The sequence below is a fragment of the Brachyhypopomus gauderio genome, unplaced genomic scaffold (assembly GCF_052324685.1).
Source record: "Brachyhypopomus gauderio isolate BG-103 unplaced genomic scaffold, BGAUD_0.2 sc101, whole genome shotgun sequence".
In the NCBI taxonomy this organism is placed as follows: Eukaryota; Metazoa; Chordata; class Actinopteri; order Gymnotiformes; family Hypopomidae; genus Brachyhypopomus; species Brachyhypopomus gauderio.
The window spans coordinates 348,065-363,701 of record NW_027506922.1 but is presented as its reverse complement, the minus strand read 5'-3'; the positions used below and the strand labels follow the sequence as shown (position 1 = coordinate 363,701).

At 42.9% G+C, this 15,637-nt stretch overlaps 1 long non-coding RNA gene across 1 annotated transcript; it reads right to left on the bottom strand.

Moving 5' to 3' along the window:
- Positions 1-1,766: 1,766 nt before the first annotated feature.
- LOC143497169 (uncharacterized) lies at positions 1,767-4,809 on the bottom strand. Its single transcript, XR_013125719.1, has 5 exons — positions 4,704-4,809; positions 4,502-4,612; positions 3,684-3,803; positions 2,772-2,955; positions 1,767-2,481 (listed from the first exon to the last, which is right to left on the bottom strand). It is a non-coding gene; the product is annotated as an uncharacterized LOC143497169 (long non-coding RNA).
- Positions 4,810-15,637: the final 10,828 nt, after the last annotated feature.

Below are 15,637 nucleotides of genomic sequence, written 5' to 3'. Positions count from 1 at the left end.
TGGGCGTCACCTTTGATAATGAGCTCAGCTTCAAATCACACATCATGACTACATGCAAGACAGCTTACTTTCATCTTCTACTTAAAGTACAGTTAAAGGTATATTTAAAGTGTAAAAAATTGAAACTAAATTGAAATTATTGTATACTTAAAACATATAAGTAGTAAACTATAATTATTATGTTAAGTTCAAAAGTAAGCTTATTTGTATACTGTTAGTTTACTAGTTATATACTTATATCCCACTTTTAAGTGTATGAAAGTACACTTTTAAGAATGCTCTTAGTAAACTAGCAGTATACAAATAAGCTTATTTTAGTATATTAACAGTACAAAATAAAACCTAAATGTAAACTAGTTGTGTACTCAAAGTTTACTATTCTTACACTTAAAGTATACTTAAAAGTGTACTTTCATAAACTAAAAACTAGACTAGAAGTATATAACTAGTAAACTAACAGTATACCTGTAAGTTTACTTTTAGTATAGTTGTAGTACAAAATAAAACTTGAATATAAACTAGTTGTGCACTCAAAGTTTACTACTCTCTCACCTAAAGTCTACTTAAAAGTATACTTTTATAAACTAAAATGTGAGCCAATTTAGTCCCAAGAAGTATTGAATTAGTAAACTTACCAGTATACCATTAGTACATTGATATTAGTATACTTACTACATAAAGTATACTTGGGAAATATACTTAAGTTTACTTTAAAAAATTACCTTTAAGTATACTTTTTTTTGGTAAGGGAGGAGATGCCCAAGTACAGGCAACACATCGCGTGCGCTACACGTGAAGGCAACGCGCTGGACAAACGCTACACAAGCATCAAGAATGCCTATCACGCTGTTGCGCGCGCCACTCTCGGGCTCTCTGATTACAGCCTCGTTCACCTCATTCCCACGTACCGGCAGAAACTCAAAACCAACAAGCCGGCCGTTACAACAGTGAAGAGGTGGACCAGTGGAGACACAGAGAAGCTGCAGGGCTGCTTTACATCCACAAACTGGGCTGTGTTTGAGGAGGCGACAGACGGACTGGACGAATACACAGACGCTGTGACGTCATACATGAGCTTCTGTGAAGACAGCTGTATTTCAACCAGAACACGTCTTAAACACAGTAACGGCAAACCCTGGTTTTCTATAGAACTGAATCAGCTTAGGCGAGAGAAGGAGGGCGAGAAAAAAGCCAAGTACAAACTGGAGAAAGAGGGAAAGCAGCGAAAAGAAAGTTCTCAGAGCAGATGAATAACCACATCACAGCTAACGACCCATCGTCAGCCTGGAACAGTCTTCAGCTTCTCACTGGCTACAAGGTGAGAAAAACCTCCTGAACCACCGACAGTTCACCAACGACCTGAACGAGTTCTTCTGCAGATTTCAAACAATAGACAATCAGCAGACTCTCTCACCCCATCATCAACCCCCCTCCTCCCCCACGCTGGCTCTCACACCTCCACCCCCAGCTTGTCTCACCATCAGCCTGCAGGACGTCCACAGGCTCTTCATCAGACAGAAGGTGAGGAAAACCCCGGGACCTGATTCAGTCTCTCCATCCATCCTAAAACACTGCTGTGAGCAACTAGCACCAGTCTTCACCAGCATCTTCAACAGATCACTGGAGCTCCGTTGTGATCCAGCCTGCTTCAAGACCTCCACCATCATCCCAGTCCCCAAGAAACCCACCATCACTGGATTTAATAATTACAGTCCTGTCACCCTGACATCTGTAGTCATGAAGGTCTTTGAACGCCTGGTCTTAGCCCACCTAAAGACCATCACAGACCCCCTGCTGGACCCCCCAGTTTGCATACAGAGCAAACAGATCTGTTGATGACGTGGTCGACCTAACTCTCCACTTCATCCTTCAGCACCTGGACAGCCCTGAAGTTTGCGGATGATTCCACCCTGGTGGGCCTCATAGCCAACAGTGATGAGTCTGCTTACAGAAAGGAGGTTGATCAGCTGGTGTCCTGGTGCAGCGACAACCACCTGCTGCTAAACACAGACAAGACTGTAGAGATGGTGGTGGATTTCTGACGCAACCCACCCCCTGTATCCCCCCTCTACATCAATGGCTCTGCAGTCTCCACTGTAGAGTCACTCAGGTTCCTGGGCACCACCATATCCAGGGACCTGAAGTGGGAGAGGAACACCGTCAACATCACCAAGAAAGCTCAGCAGAGAATGTTCTTCTTGAGACAGCTCAGGAAATTTGACCTGCCGCAGACCCTGATGATCCAGTTCTATACAGCGATCATCGAGTCCATCCTCACCTCATCCATAACCACCTGGTTTGGTTCCTCTACCTCAAAAGAAAGAGCCAGACTCCAGCGCATCATCAGATAAGCAGAGAAGATCATTGGATGTAACCTGCCAACGCTTCAGGAGATCCACACCAGCAGGGTGAGGAAACGCGCTCACAAAATGACACCTGACCCTTTCCATCCTGGACATCACCTCTTCCAGACTCTCCCCTCTGTTAGAAGAATAAGGACCATCAAAACCAGCACAACACGACATGCTAACAGCTTCTTTCCCAGAGCTGTAGCTCTCCTTAACCACAGTGGACTCCTCTGAGTCTTTAAACCGCTGAACTGAACCAACTGGACTTAACTGCACTGAACAGGACATGTCGTTCACTTGCACTACGCTATTTTGCACAGCTGTACAATGTTAACATCATCCGCAACATCTACAACATTATTAAACATAAACCTACCTCAGGAACATCTGGATACATATTCATACTCACATATTCATACTCACATGTGTACAGTACAGTCTACACGTTGCCGTGTCCGTTAAGTGTTCTCCGTGCGCTATATGCGCTATCTGTGTAGAATAATAAAAGTGACGTCTATCGCAGCCAAGGATCCCGTGTGTCGTCCTTCGCCGCTCCGCCGTGCGTCACAGTAGGTAAAGTGTTTAGGAATGTGGACGCTATTAATATCTAGAGGACAAAAGACATTGCAAATGTATTGTGAGATGAAGATGAAACATAATCATGACAAAGAAGCGATTGGGCTCTGCACAATACTAAAGACATTCATACTAAAGACATTCATACTAAAGACATTCATATTAAAGACAATCATATTAAAGACAATTATGAGACAGTGCTAGGCTTCATTCCTTCACTAAAATGAAAACACTTGTCTGTGTTGTGATACGTGTCTCTCTCCGTTTGGTTCAGTGCCACTGTACATAGGCTATTGCTTCAATAATTATTCTATAAGCAGCACCAACATATCACAGAAAATTTAATATTTAATGGGGAAAAGGTTCTTTTCATGGTTCATAATGTGATTTTCACTGCTGTGAATTTGCTAGGGTACTATTCATAATGTTTAAGGTTGAACAAAATTATTAAGGGTCATTAAAAAATACCATTTTCATGGTAGTTTAAAATGGTTTTACAGATAACTGTATATAGCTTATAGAATGATTAATGTGAAAAATAGTGAAACCATAACTTTAGCATTTATCTTAACAGCTATATAACAAATGCTTTACAATTCAGGGGAGTTAGAAAATAAAACTATAACGTGCTGAGAGTGCAGCGTATAATGCTGCCAAAACGTTGTAAACAAACAGGACATATTCCGCAAGTATCATACTATTTTCAAACAAATGCAGAGCAACTTTCTAATACTTCACACTACATGTACAAATACGTACCTACAATACGTGCAACTGTCCTTAGTGGATCAGGAGTGCCTTCTGAAGAGATTTTCTCAAAAATACACACCGACTGGTACAAATACACCGCTCCTGGACAGTAGGTGGTGCTGTTGGTATCTTACGAGAGCAAAGACGCAGAGAAATACAAGAATTACACTGATGCACAGCTGGAACGGGCGTCTGAAGATTTACTATCAAAACTGCAAAGGCAGCAAGGATTTTTTACAAAGCTGCAGTCATGAGCTCATTTAATCCAGTGCAATCCACGACGTTAGTTATTTATTCGCAGCTCCCTTTGAAGTTTGTTTCTTATTCATAAAGTGTGTGTTCACGATGCGTGTTTGCTCCGCACTTTGTTTAACAGAGATGGATGAACCGAATGAACATGGGATCATAAATTTAAGAGTTTATTGTTTCCCATACTGATTTTGTTTATGTATGTTATATAACAATATTAAAATAATGAAAGCATTCTTTTTGTAAAATGTTTTCTATTCCAAGTCATTCCAGTTGTATACAGTTTGTACATAATTGATTTTGTTCTACATTTCTACTATATTGAAAACCTTAGAAAGACTCACAGGCAGTTTCACAGACATAGTGATGGCCTTATTCACAGCGGGCCAGATAAACCTGTTTTTCTTCAGCTTTTGGTTGATTTGTGTACTATGCATTAAAGTTCCAGTGATTTTGGTGTCAAATGTTTAATTTTTTTAATGGTATAATATGATAAAATATCAGCTTCCTTACAAAAAGAAAAGAGGGTTGTTGCCATTGTATATATATACACTATATTGCCAAAAGTATTTGCTCACCTGCCTTGACTCACACAAGAGTTTGAGTGACATCCCATTCCTAAGCCATAGGGTTCAATATGACGTAGGTCCACGCTTTGCAGCTAGAACAGCTTCAACTCTTTGGGAAGGCTGTCCACAAGGTTTAGGAGTGTGTTTATAAGGATTTTTGATCATTCTTCCAGAATATATATACACTATATTGCCAAAAGTATTCGCTCACCTGCCTTGACTCACACAAGAAAATTTAAGTGACATCCCATTCCACATCACTAGGGCGAGGCATCTTCAGATCAGGAAGGATGCAGGACGTCTTCCACAACACAGGGACGTGATCTGGAGACTCATGCTGATGTTGAAGACATACTGCAGGACTTCACACGGCCTGCACCGGCTTTAAGCACCCTGGGGGGGGGGACGCCATCGGGCCCTGCAGCCTTATTTGTGTGGAGTCTATTGAGGTGTCTCCTGACCTGGTCAGCAGTGAGGGTCACTGTGGGGATGGTTTGTGGTGGAGAGGTGGAGGTGTGAGCGGGACTATCACGTGGGGGGGGGGGGGGGGGTGAGTGGAGGGGGCAGCAGGGAACAGACAGCAGTGGAGTCAGGATGAGGGAGGGCAGAGCCTGTAGTGTCAAACCTGTTAAAGAACTGGTTTAGTTCATTGGCCCTGTCTTCACTGTCCTCTTCTACTCTGTTGTCGTTGGACCTGAAACTGGTGATGGTCCTAGTTCCACTCCAAACCTCCCTGATGTTGTTCTGCTGGAGTTCACACTCCAGATTTCTCCTGTAATTGTCTTGTGATTGTGGTCTTCATCTTCCCCTGGATCGTTCTCACCTCCTCTTTGACTCCAGCTCTGAATGCCCTCTTCTTGCTGTTAAGGAGGGACTTAATGTCCTTTGTTATGCTGTTTGGGTAACACTTTACTGTCCTGTTTGGGACAATGGAGTCCACCCAGAAGTTAATGTAGTCCGTTATGCACTCACTAAGCCCGTCAATGTCCTCTCCGTGTGGCTCACAGAGTGCCGGCCAGTCTGTAGTCTTGAAGCAGTCCTGCAGTAGTCACACAGATGAACATCAATGTTGGCCATTTTTAATCACACACACACAGACACACTTTTACCTACCAGTTAAACTTAAAACAGCTTTTTGGTCAACTCTTGTCGGTCAACCATGTTGTTTCTGCTGCTTAAAACAGCATTAGAACTTGAATATGTGCCTAAATTCTGCACCTGATGACCGGCACAATAACAAGGGCTGTTTTACAAACGCATCTTAGCAGAAAGATGTTTCAGAAAGCATCATTGAAGACACGTACATGTACATTTAACACCTCTCATGTATCTTAGCAGAAAGATGTTTCATAAAGCATCATTGAAGACACGTACATGTATATTACATTGAAGACACATACATGTACACCCAGCGCACCACTGACTGTGCTAACGGGCCACCCAATGGAGGATGGGTTCCCTTTTGAGTCTTGGTCCTCCCGAGGTTTCTTCCTATTCCCCACCATCATAGGTAGTTTTTCCTTGCCACTGTCGCCTTTGGCTTGCTCATTAGGGATTTGGACCCATACGATTGTTAACCTTGTAAATCCTGTAAAGATTGTAAAGCTGCTTTGTGACAACATGTGTTGTGAAAAGCGCTATACAAATAAATTTGATTTGATATATTTACCACCTCTCATGTTATTCTTGCAAATGTGTAATGGAAAGGACGCTAGATAGTAATTCACAGCACATTTGGACTAAACTCACCAATTTACAGTATTGTCTAAAATTCCACCTTAAATGGTCCCACCATATTCCTGAAGCTGTGAATAAGAAAGCTAGAGTTGACTTCACCTCACTATTATCACATTAAATTCAAACTATAAGCAGGCATGTTTCGACATCAAGAGTTCTGGATGTATTTATCTCCATGTTAACTCCATAACTCTCCCTATTAATTACAACTAACACAGTTGTTGTGTTTCCACTGTATTTAACAGCCCTGTTTCAAACTATACAGCTTGCTGTAATTTTATTTTCTGCAATAAAATAAAGCCAAACGGCGCATGTCTTCCTCTCAGACATTTCAATACTCCGGTGGTGTCTCTCTCTCTCCGTACTGTAAGGTGTCGACTCGAGGAGAGCGCTGAGTGGGCGGGGCCAGGCGGAGCCTACCTGCATGGTTGCTGAGCAACGTGACGGTGTAAAGACTAAAGACGAGAGGGGGCGGGTGCGCTGCTCCGTGCTGTGTGACTATTTTAAGCGAGTAGCGACAAATCTAGAGACTTTTTGTGGTGTTACTGGAGACTTTTGTAGATTCGGAGATGAACACACATGGTCTTCAGTTACTGTCCTCAGCGAGCAGCGGGTGCTGCCGTGAGCCCCGCCCACAACACTCACAATGCAGTCTGACAGTCAGAGCAGACCCACACCGCTCCACGTCCACGCTGCAAATGAACTGCGCATGCCCAAAGCCGCCGCTGATTGACCCCGCCCCGTATTTACAGAGCCGGATGTAAATATAAATGCGTCTTCAGTGTAATACAAAATAAATCACTGAATTTAACTCACACAGTCTCCGTCAGTCACTCTAACATATTTAGGGTATTTTAATCATTTTTTCTCTCCCACAACGTTATTATTTTACGGTTTTATGCAAATTAGGCGATGACGCCATTTTGTGACTTTTAGGACAGCCAATAGCGTCTTTCCTTACTGAGGAGTTGGCAACTTTTACGTTTTCTTGTAAACTTAAAAAAACGTGTATTGTGTTATTTAAATAACATTTAAAGAACATTTTGATCTCTAAACGGTAGCAGTCTTAAGGGTGAATTTATTGGATTTCTATTTCCTGGTCGGAAAACGTAAGCGACACGTAGGAGATGTTGGATTAAATGCAGCTCCGCCCCCTGGACCGACCAAAAGAAACTATGGACGGTGGGAGGAGTTGGATCTAGATCTAGCTCCACCCCCTGGACTTTTGCTTCTGCAGCGACGATACTTGTTGGCAACGCTGCTCTTACAGACAGAGAAGAGACTTTGATGAATCCACGTACGCAGCAGTCGGTGTGTGCGGGAGAGTTAAAAAGATTGAGTATTAATCTTTTTACACGAGTATTGCTCCAAATCAATAGCAGCGTTGGTATCGATATTTGGATCGATCCGCCCACCTCTACCTACCATCACCGTCGGACATTACAGACCACAGGTTTCCTTATTCTCAATATCAGCATCGGGCGTTTAGTGGAGTTGCGCCTATTGTCGTGTTGGTGTTTGGAAGTGTTGGACTACTGGTTGACCTGTAAGTACTTAACTTAGTAATACGTACCACTAACACCTTTTAACCAAATCTTAACCACACTATTTTGTTCGTTCCGTTACCTCACGGTTGAATCTCGTGTCTTGACTAAGTTGGTGGAAAATTCAATGTGTTAAAGTATTTTTATAATGGATGTTGTAGCGCTAACTAACCCAGCCAGATAACGTAGCTACTTATTTGATACTATACGAATATAATTATATTTGGTTCTTTTGTTTAGTAGCTCAGTGGTTCCTGTTACAAAGATAAAAGCTTATATGCTAGTTATGTTGTACGGTTTTATTACTGTGACGTTGGGTGCGAGGCGAAGGACGAGACACAAATCCAGCTTCACAGGCACAACGACACGTTTTAATGCATACAGGTTATTGCGCAATGGCGCACGCTAAACAGACACTTACACACGTAACGTGTAGACTCAAACATTAGACAACGACGAGCACAAGACACTGCGCGAACGCACATTAGACAGACCACATCAACCCCACGTGATGACGAGACGAGCCACAGGTGAGACGGATAATGACAAGACGCACCCGCACCCACGGAGGTACACAGACGCAGACGAATAGACGCAGACAACGTTAACACACGCCCCAAAGGAAGGGTTCGGGGACCGTAGCGTGACAGACGCCCCCACCAAGGGCACTACCCATCCCGGGGTGCCAACAGGACTGAGTGCCCCGAACCCACGTCAACGGGCGGATCTGAAGCGCCCAGTCCTGCGTCTGGGAGATGAACGCCCTCGGCGGAGAGTCCGCCACGCACAGTCTAGAACACCCTCCCTGGGAAGACGGGGGAAAACACGTTAGACACATTTAACGGGACATTCACAAACACACACACAGGTACACTTACACATAGTGGCACGAAAGGGAAAAACGGGTTAGGCACACAAATAGGAAGACTTACGAACACTGGCATACACAAACATGAAACAGGCGCCAGACTACGCGCCAGGAGTAGAGCGATAAGGGGAGAGAGATCGGGAGCTGCCGGTGCTGCAGCGGACGGTCCTCCTCCGGTCCTCGCAGCAGACCCTCTGCGGGGTGCAGCGCGACCGGCGGACTTGCCGGGTGCAGCGCGACCGGCGGACTTGCCGGGTGCAGCGCGACCGGCGTAGGCGCCGGGTGCAGCGCGGCCGGTAGACGCCCCGAGCGGACCGCCTGGGAGATCCCCTGCGGTCTCCATCTCCTCCTCCTCTTCTCCTTGGTCCCACTCCATGGACTGCTCCGGGCTGCCACCCCGGGAGCAGTCCATCCTCTCTCCTCCGTAACGATCGGAGGATGGGACCGTCTCTGGCAGTGTTAATTTCGTTGACGAATAATTTTCGTCATAGTTTTCGTCAACGAACCTTTTTTCAAGACGAAAACGAGACGATAACTAAATTAAAACTATACGAAGGGATAAAAACGATGACGAAATTAAAGGACATTTTCGTCAACGAATAAAAACGAGACGAAAATATTGTCCAGCGACGACATTCAATCAAACCTGATTTAGTTTAGTGAAAGGTAGGGATAAGTTAAGAAGAGATCCAACCGTAACTACTTTAGCGTACACGGAGAGGCGGGACAAACCGGGTAACCATCCAATCAGAACTAACGTCTTCACATCGCGCAGAACCCGTTAGGACAAAACCAGCGCGTGAACTGTGGTCACTCATGAAATTAAACTCGAAGTTAACTCGACAATGTCAGCAGGGAGAAAGATGAGCGGCGATATATGGACACATTTCTCCTTTGACTCCTTTGAGAAAAACAAGATGCTGTGTAAACCATGAGGAATGATGATGTCGGGACAAATACGACAAATGAAACGACATCTGCGGGCTATGGCATTGTTTTACGGCGCCCAGTTTTATATAGAATGTAATATGCATTGTTCATAAACTCCATATGTTTTCAGGTAGAGCGGACCTACTGGTCATCAATGTTTTGTTATTGTTATGCTCAGTAACTATAAGTTCAGGTCAATAGAGTTGTTTGGAAATTTGTTTTTGTATATATTGCACATACAAAAAATAATATTCTGTAACTGGTTAATAAATGTTTCATTTTGTGCAAGTGTATATAATGACTACTACACCATTTATATTTTAGTCAACTAAATTATTTTGATATTATTCGACTAAATTCTAATGATAATTAGTCGACTAAAACTAGACTAAGACTAAAAACAAATCAATGACTAAATTATGACTAAAACTAAATTACATTTTAGTCAAAAGACTAAGACTAAAACTAAATCAAAAATTGCTGTCAAAATTAACACTGGTCTCTGGTGTCCACCTCCCCTTCACAGTCCCAGCGGAACACTCAGAGGGAGGCGGACTGCCTTCCTCCTCCACCTCCTCATCGTAGCCCACAGCGGGGAAGGAGCGTTCTGACGGAGGGTAATCATAGTCTTCCTCTTCCTCACCGTAGCCCACGGCAGGTGCGTTGCATTCGAACGGAGGGTAATCGTCGTCCTCCTCCTCCTCGCCGTAGCCCACGGCAGGAGCGGAGCACTCGGACGGTGGGTAGTCCTCCTCGTTCCCCTCTCCCCCACCATAATCCACTGTGGGGGCGTAGCACACGGAGGGAGGGTAATCCTCCTCCTCACCGTAGTCCACGGTGGAGGCGGAACAAACCGAGGGAGCCTGATCCTCCTCTTCCTCCTCGCCCTCCGATTCCTCCCCCTCGAACTCGCTCTCAGGGGTCTTCTCTGTGGAGCAGAGTTCGAGGGAGCCGACCCTCAGGGGCGAGAGGTCTCTGGTGGGAGAGGGGTGTCGCTCCCTCCACATCCGCACCGCGGTCTGGCGGAAATACTCCGCCAGTTCCCCAGTGCTGGCCTCCCGAGCCCGGAGCAGCATGATGCTGCATAAAGGGTCCTGCTCCATAAGTTCGGGAGTAACGGTGGCGGCGCGGTGTTGGGCAGGAGCAGAGGCATGGCGGCGCTTGCTGGGCTTCTTGCCCTTCTTTGGCCGGGTGGTGTAGCCTGGCATGGCTTGTTGTGTCTCTGGCGGCTCGTCGTTCTGTGACGTTGGGTGCGAGGCGAAGGACGAGACACAAATCCAGCTTCACAGGCACAACGACACGTTTTAATGCATACAGGTTATTGCGCAATAGCGCACGCTAAACAGACACTTACACACGTAACGTGTAGACTCAAACATTAGACAACGACGAGCACAAGACGAGCGAACGCACATTAAATAGACAGACCACATCAACCCCACGTGATGACGAGACGAGCCACAGGTGAGACGGATAATGACAAGACGCACCCGCACCCACGGAGGTACACAGACGCAGACGAATAGACGCAGACAACGTTAACACACGCCCCAAAGGAAGGGTTCGGGGACCGTAGCGTGACAATTACTGCTTTAATGTACGAATTAATTGATTTTATGCTGTTATAGTGGATGTATTGTAATGTTACATACATTTGATTTAGTTTGGTTATTCATTGGAGTGTTTTTACGTTTACGTACTGTTTTACGTACAGTGCTGTGGTTCGGTCTAAATCCTGATTGGAACTTTTCATGGATACTATTTGATTGGAGATAATGGTATAACTGAATGTAAACTGCTTTTTTGTAGAATTTTAGAGATAAATGGGAGATTAGAAATTGGTCTATAGTTGGCTAGAATCTGCGGATCGAGATTCTGTTTTTTAATCAAGGGTCTAATTACGGCGCATTTTAATTGTTTGGGCACATATCCTAGGTTAAGGGAACTGTTAATCATATTAAGCAAGGGCCCTGTAATAGTTGGGAGTAGGTCTTTGAATAGACGGGTTGGAACTGGGTCTAATATACATGATGTAGGCTTAGACGAACGAATTAGTGTTTTGAGCTCTTTTTGTGATATAGGATCGAAGACTCAGTAATATAGCTCAGTAATATTTTCGGATGCGTAGTTACTAATACCTATACTACTGGGGTTGGATTGGAGGTTAGGCTGTGATGTAGACCTATTATGACTCTGTAGTCGGATAATATATATGTTATTACTAAAAAAGTTTAAAAATTCATCACTAGTGTGTGTAAATGCCGTATTAGAACTAGTGTCATTGATATTTCTTGTTAGTTTTGATACAGTCGCGAAGAGAAATCTAGGGTTATTTTTGTTGATTTCTATTAGTGTCGAATAATATGAGGCTCTAGCTTTTATTAGGGCATGTTTATATTTGACCACGGCGTCTTTCCATGCGATTCTAAACACTTCTAGTGAGGTGGATCTCCATTTGCACTCCGCTGCTCGAGCTGCCTGTTTTAGAAGACGAGTGTGGTCGTCATACCATGGTGCAAGCTTTTTCTCCCTAATTAATTTAGTTTTAACTGGAGCTACACTGTAGAACATGTTCCACAAATATTCTATTTGCAAGCAAACAACGTTATTTTCAAACGAAAACAGTGACTTACAAATACAAAATGCGATAGTTGTAAATTCATATGTGACGTTCAAGCAAATGCACAGCAACTTTCTAATACATCACACTACACGCACAAATACGTACGTACAATATATGTCCTTTGTGGATCATGTGACTTTTTGCACACTTTTAACAGGAGTGCTTTCTAAAGAGGCCAACATCATTTTTACCTTTAATCAACCTGGAAACATGGCACAATGAGTAATCGTGTGCACAGGTGAATTTTCTGTGATATGTTGGTGCTGCCCATAGATTAATTCTCTGATGCACAATAATTTAAAAGATCAAATCACACTGCTGGAACTCATAAGGAGCTTCAACAGACCAAAGCAGCTCTGCAGCACCATGAGAGAGAAAGGAAGGAAAAGAACAACTTTGAAAATAAAGTTGATGAACCATACAAAATAAAAGTCCCTATAGACTGGCACATAGAGTGACACTGAACCAAACAGAGAGAGACACGTATCACAACAACAAATGTTTGCATTTTAGTGAAGTAAGGAAGCCTAGCACTGTCTCCTGATGGTCTTTAGCATGAATGTCTTTAGAATTAATGTCTTTAGCATTATGCAGAGCCCAAATGGTTCTTTGTCATGATTGCAAATTCATTGTGAGAAGAAGATGAAACAATGTCTTTTTCCTCTAGGAATTAATGCTATCCACTTTCCTCAACAGGTAAACTTTAAAAAATCCTGTAAAGCGCTTTGTGACAACATATGTTGTGAAAAGCGCTATACAAATATATTTGATTTGATTTGTATCAAAACTAACAAGAAATATCAATGACACTAGTTCTAATACGGCACTTACACACACTTTTTTAGTAATAAAATAGATATTATCTGACTACAGAGTCATAATACATCACAGCCTAACCTCCAATCCAACCCCAGTAGTATAGGTATTAGTAACTACGCATCCAAAAATATTACTGAGCTAAATGGCTTCGATCCTATATCGCAAAAAGAGCTCACAACACTAATTCGTTCGTCTAAGCCTACATCATGTATATTAGACCCAGTTCCAACACGTCTATTCAAAGACCTACTCCCAACTATTACAGGGCCCTTACTTAATATGATTAACAGTTCCTTTAACCTAGGATATGTGCCCAAATAATTAAAATGCGCCGTAATTAGACCCTTGATTAAAAAACAGAATCTCGATCCGCAGATTCTAGCCAACTATAGACCAATTTCTAATCTCCCATTTATCTCTAAAATTCTAGAAAAAGCAGTTTACAATCAGTTAAACCATTATCTCCAATCAAATAGTATCCATGAAAAGTTCCAATCAGGATTTAGACCGAACCACAGCACTGAAACAGCTTTACTCAGGGTAGTGAATGATTTACTAATATTGTCAGATAATGGGCTCATCTAGTTCCTTATACTGTTAGATCTTAGGACAGCTTTTGATACTGTAGACCACAACATTTTGATGGATCGACTAGAAAACACGGTAGGTATTAAAGGAGTTGCACTCTCCTGGTTTAGATCATATCTGACCGACCGCTTCCAATGTGTAAGTGTTAATAATAAAACATCTAAATCTGTTCAGGTTAAATAAGGTGTCCCACAAGGGACAGTCCTAGGACCACTTCTATTTACACTGTACATGTTACCCTTAGGCGAGATTATGCATAAGCACGACATCAGTTTCCACTCCTATGCAGACGACACCCAACTATATTTATCAGCTAAACCCGATGATTTAGGTGTAAACAGTAAAATCAAGAAGTGTGTAGAAGAGATAAAACATTGGATGGCGTGTAACTTTCTAGCACTAAATCCAGATAAAACAGAGCTAATAATAGTTGGGTCTAGGGCAGCGAGAGACAAGATACGTAATGTAGCATTGAATCTACATTCCTTTACTATAACCCCCAGCGCAGACGTAAAGAACTTAGGTGTCACAATAGACCCAGATCTCCCGTTCGATTCACACAATAATAATATAACTAGGGTAGCGTTCTTTCACTTACGCAACACTGCTAAAATTAGAAATATATTAACCCTGATGAGATCCGGGCGTGGTCTACCTTCTAGGGGTCCAGCAGGGTGTGGGGGACCCATTGCATTTTTTGTTAAAATAATCAGCAGATTTAGCCCAATTGCAAGTAAAATAAACAATACATATGTTAAATTAGTTTGCTCTCATTTATTTATTAGTTACTTTTTTATTAAAATGTAACACAATAAGGAAATGAATCATAAATCATGCTGGCTGACAGGCTGGTCCTATGGCTAGCTGCTGACGGGCTGGTGCTAACGGAGCTGGCTGCTGCTCATCCTCCTTTTCATTATCACTATCAGACTCTGATATTTCAGAAATGTGATCCTGAAATTTTTTCTTCTGAATTACCATCAAAATCCTCTGTCTCTTCCAATAGCAGCTGTAAGGCAGTCTGAACTGAGAATCGCTTTGCCATCTTTTATAGCATTTTTAGCATTTATAGCATCATGTCCCCATGATTGGATGACACACACACACACACACACACACACACACACACACACACACACACACACACACACACACACACACACACACACACACACACAGGTCCAGAGAGGAAGGAGGGATAATGAGGGCTGAGAGAAAAGATGCTTCTTTCAGATCTCACCCCTTTGTCTCTATAGAGATTCTTCGTCTGCTGTCTGACAATATGCAATCAACCCCTGATGTGACAACCATCAAAAGTGTTGATGGTTGCTCACCTTTGCATGCCAAACTCCTCTGTCCTTTGTTTGTATATCCTTTAAAGTCATACAGACGACTATCAACTACCCAACCCAATGTTGATTGCCCACTTTGACTAGCCCAGGGCCCAGTGGACCCTGGACCCTGTATGTAATACAAATGTGAAGGGGGGGGTACGGGGGGGTGGTCATTGAAAATATTTTCTGATTTATGTTGCTCACAGAAAATGAGCCAAGGACCAATGAATCTCAGTTTGAAAAAAAAAAAATTGTAGAATTTTTTTAAGCTGATTTTTTAAAAATGGGTCCCACAGACCCTTGGACCATATAAGGGTTAAATACTAGTGATGCGGAAAAGCTAATCCATGCATTCATATCCTCTCGCCTAGATTATTGCAATAGTCTTCTAGCTGGATGTTCTGGTAAATCGATAAACAAACTCCAGCTGGTTCAGAACGCAGCAGCACGAGTTTTAATGAAAACTAAAAAATTTGATCACATTAGTCCTGTACTATCATCATTACATTGGCTGCCAGTTAGATTCCGTATTGACTATAAAATACTTTTATTAACATATAAAACACTGCATGGCTTAGCTCCAGAGTATCTTGGTGAACTTATTGATCATTACAATCCAGCACGTTCACAGGACGCAGGCTTATTAACTGTTCCTAGAATCAAAAAGATCACTGAGACTCAGACACAGTCTCAATGTTTAAA